This window comes from Balaenoptera physalus (assembly GCF_965194825.1).
Source record: "Balaenoptera physalus genome assembly, chromosome: 21".
In the NCBI taxonomy this organism is placed as follows: Eukaryota; Metazoa; Chordata; class Mammalia; order Artiodactyla; family Balaenopteridae; genus Balaenoptera; species Balaenoptera physalus.
Window position 1 is genome coordinate 39,790,487 of NC_138902.1, and position 4,539 is coordinate 39,795,025.

Here is a 4,539-nt window from a genome sequence, read left to right on the forward strand (position 1 = left end):
TACGGGGTGCAGGTGGGGTCCACTGCTTAGGACTTTGGGAGGCGCGAGGGAGAAGCAGCCCTGACAGCAAAGCGGTGGTGCAGCTGCTCCTCAGAGCTTTGGAACATTCCTCTCCGCCCCTTGGTGCGTCTCTGATTCAGGCTCTGGCTGCCTATCAGCCTGGGGACCTGTCTCCGCTCCGATTAAGAGCAAGAGTCTTGCAAGAGGGAAGAGATATGGGAACATACGTATATGTATAACTGATTCACTTTGTTATAAAGCAGAAACTAACACACCATTGTAAAGCAATTATACTCCAATGAAGATGTTAAAAAAAAAAAAAAAAACAAGAGTCTTAAGGGTTAGGAGTACATTTCACTCCAACTTTTTATCTGCCCATTAGAGGAAACAAGCAAGCCTCCATTGCTGAGGATTTGTGGGGCTTCTGTGTGCCCTGTTTGCACTCGTTGGGCCGGTTCGTTCACATGACTTGTGTGACTGATTTATTTTCCACTGTGTTAACCAGTAGCCTAAATTCGGCAGCGGGGCTTGTCCTTCTGGTGTGACGTAAAAAGAGACTCTTCGTGGATTCAGGATCAATAGTCAATGTGAAAAGACAGATCACTTAGATTGAAATAAGTGTTTTTTAAGCCTGTGTGGGAAGAAAATGTGTAACGGCATCCTCCTCTTCTGAAAAACATGAGGAACCCCAACCTGTTAGCAACCTCCTGTACGCTGGAAGAGAAACATGTGCCGAAGTGTACAAAAGGCTCAAACCTGGAAACCACCCGATGTGCTTCAGTAGTAGAGTGGATAAATAAACAAGGGTAAGTTCACATAAAAGAGAATAATACAGCACAGACAGCAAGGCACTGAGCGGCATGTGACACCAGTGGCAATATAATGTTAAAGTAGAAAGTTAAAAAGAGGTAAAATGTTTACATTTCCACTTTAGGGATGAATAGACCATGAAGCCACATAAAAACAAAAGTAAGGGATTCCAGATGGTGATTATGTTAGGCTGCTCAGGGGCAGTGATAGGATGGAGACAGAGGAACCACAATTTTGGATGTAGATTACTGTCCTCCTTTGAGCTCGATTTGCACGGTAGAGATTTGCAGGTGCTGATTACATTACTAGGAAGAAGGGAAGAAGAAAAAAGAAGGAGAGAGGGAAAAGGGGCCTTGCATACATCAATATGATAAACCCGATTTAAGCCCTCAAGTAAAGAGACATAGGGAGAGAACACACAACAGTTGATCAAAAAGCCTTTTCTTGCAACACTAGGCAAAGGTCTCTTTCTAAGTGTATCTGGTTATCTGGGTTGTGTTGGGGACCAGAGCCAGAAAGGTAATGTGTTTTTCCTGACCCACTTGTCTGTATTTCTGTGCATCTTACCAGAGTTAAAGGCATCCCTCTTTGGAAAATCTTAACAAAACAAAACAAAACAACTTTACACTTTTCTGTCTCTCCATCTCCCTCTCCCTCCTGTCTACTCTGTGTCCTACGTGTTCTACCTTCTAGATGTCTGCCAAAGTCATTCATCCTTCTCCACCTTCTAGGTCAGGAGGCGACCTCTCTGCTAGCTGCCCGTTTCTGAGGCTAGGCTTGCATTCTAAAGAGCGGCCATCATCTTCTCTCTAAGGTGAAACTCTGCAGCACGCCCTGCTCAAACCCCTTCATCAAAGTGCAGGATAAAGCCAGACGCCTTAGGATGGTAGGTAAGACCTTTTATAATCGGACCAGCTTCACGCCTGCTGCCCGCCCGCACGGACGGTAAGTTGCTGTTTTACCCTGACTGCCCTGATTGCTCTTGTTCTGATGTTTGCTCTCCCTCTTTCCTCCAGTTAGCATGTGCTTCCCTCTGTCTCCCTGACCAGGTTCTGCTCTCCCTCAGGTAGTGACTTCTCCGTTTTAGGAAGGGTTTGCTTCCTGACGTTCCCCAGTACTGCCTTCTCGGCCTCTCTCTGCTCCCTGAACCCTCCAGAGCACGTGGACTGAGGGCGGTGCTGCCGTGAGCCCAGCATCCCCAGCCGGGGGTCTGACAGCCGTAGGTTCTCAATCAGTGTGTGTGCAACAAGTGGACGGGTTAAAAGCAATTACCATGTGCTTAACCTGCTTCGAGAATAAAAGTGGCCCTCTCTTATTCCTTCTTCAGTTGAATATTTCTCTCAGTAGAGAAGAATTCTAGTAATACCTCTCCTTTTCTCAAAATAACATTTAGTTAAGTGTTGTGACCAAAAGCTCCGAAGCTTCAAATATTTTTGAAGGTAGAAGTAGACCAGATGTATTGAATCTTCAGCCACATTTTGTGTAAAATGTAGACTATATTTTTTAGCATACAGAAATGGTCTCTATTGTTTCAAACATCTCTATTCATATTAAGCTTCAAAGGTGGTTTTAAGTAATAGTGGCCTTTTTATATAAAATCAAAATACAATATGTCATACGTATACAATCTAATTCTACAGGGTCCAATGAAGTGGAAATATGTACTCATGAGAGTTACATTAAACAAATCCACATGTGAAAAATACTGTCCTAAAATTAAAATGCTATCAAACTACAGTAGGAAATATTGTAGCATCAATTAAATATCAGCAGTTAAACTAAAAAGAGCTCAATCAAAATTACTTTTAAGGAGAGAAAACACTGGCAACTGTTGCGCTGTGGCTGTGGAAGATCAGGGGTTTGCCGCTGTGAAAGCTGATCAAGCCTGCACGTGACTCCGGATTTCTGAGCCCTCCCAGCCTAAACCTCCCCCTTCCTTGGGGATCTTATGATCCAGGGGGACCCCCTGATACTTGCAGGCCTTTGTGGCTGCAGGTGGAACAGCAGGAACCGAAGGGCTCCCACAGGGAAGGCTGGAATTTGAACTGTGTTTTAGCCACGATTTGTCTGTTGCGGTCATTTTCTAAGCTTGTTGGGCGTTCTCTAGGTTGGCAGGGCTGCCATTCAACTTTCATAAGCTCTTTTCCCACAGAGGAGAATCTGGTTTTGATAGAAGAAAGTGATTCTTTCCAATTCTTTGTCCACATCTTCATCCCTCCCTGGAGAGGCTGAGTTCTGATTTGTGTAGTTTGTGTTTCCGTACACTTTGGGGAGCTTGGTCTATGTTTGTAAGCATCCCGTTCCCTCTAGCAGTGTTCCCTGAAGTTGCATTATACGTTCTCGACATAATGTAGGCGGTATCTGAAGTTCCGGCAGAAGTTTCTGAATCTCTTTCAAGCTCCGAATTTTCAGTCTGCAAAAATGTTCACTCAGTTTGAAGTTTTTTTTTTTTTTACTTGTCCTGTAAATTCTTCATTCGAGTGTCTTGTCTTCAGATAATTTTTTGAATATTTCTTATTTTTCTCCTTCAAGTCTTTTAAAAGAAACATCTACATATAACAACATCCGTGAGTTTTTTCAAATCAACTTCTGACTGATTAGTTGACCTCCCTTTTCTAATGCACACTTTTTCTCTAATTCCAAGATGCTGTCATCCTATAATCTTCTCTAAAGAGATCAGGCAAATTTACAACCTTCAGTACAGTTTCAGGTGGCGATTTTAACTGGCTCTCTTTATCGTTCACAACCTGTTTCGTTTGTGTGTTTGAGTTTTCAAGCACGTTTTTCTGTTCCTTCGGCTTGCAGGTACTCTTTGCTTTCATGCTGCAGTTTCTTAGGCAAGCAGTTTTTAGACTTTCCTGAAGATATTTTCATTCAAACCATGCACTGTTTTCTCCTGAAGTCGTTCTGCGTTCTCCTGAGGTGCTAAGCTATTTTTTTGCGTTAGGGGATTAGACGGACGCTGATGCCTCTTGGAGCGGCTGTCTGTTCCCGAAGGTGAGTCATCAGCAGCAGCCGATGAATTATTTATTTTTTTGGCCAAGCAGAGTAGCTGGCTAATTTCTGACACGGGTGCATCCCAGGACAGTGGCAGACTCTGGGACGAGAGGGTGGGTGTAGGGGCCGGGGTGGAACTGCACCTCGCCGGCCGGGAGGGCCTCCGCGCCTGCACGGACAGGGTGCCCTCGCTGCCCATCACCTGACGCCCGGCGCCCGGTGCCGGCCGCGCCTCCGCTGCTGCCACGCTCGCGTCGCCCTGGATGGGAGGCGGGGATCAGGGTTCCCTGGCGGTGGCGGTCCCGCCCCGCTTGCCGGCCCGCGTGCCCTGCTCCCTGCGCTGGCCCTGCCCGCCGGGGACGAGCGGAGCGCGCGTGGGCGCCCGAACTCTGCATCATCCGCCCGACCCGGCGCCGGGTGGGGCACCCACCCACCCGGCTGGGCCTAGAGCGGCCTCTTGGGGAGCCAGGGGCTTTCTGGACAAGGGGCGCCGACCTCCCTTTTCACCGAGCTCACCTGGTCCCCCCCGCCAGTTCCTTGGCTTTGGGGACGGCGGGGCCGGAGTCGGGGTGCGTGGGGCCATGCTTGGGGTCCGAGCTTGAGGCCGGCGGGCCAGGGTGGCAGGCCGGGGGCCGGAGTCGGTCCGGGTGGACGGCGTCTCGTCCCTGCAGCCGCGGGGGACACGGGTGGCGGCACGTGGGACGTCTTCGCGGTGCTCCAGCTCTCTGGGCG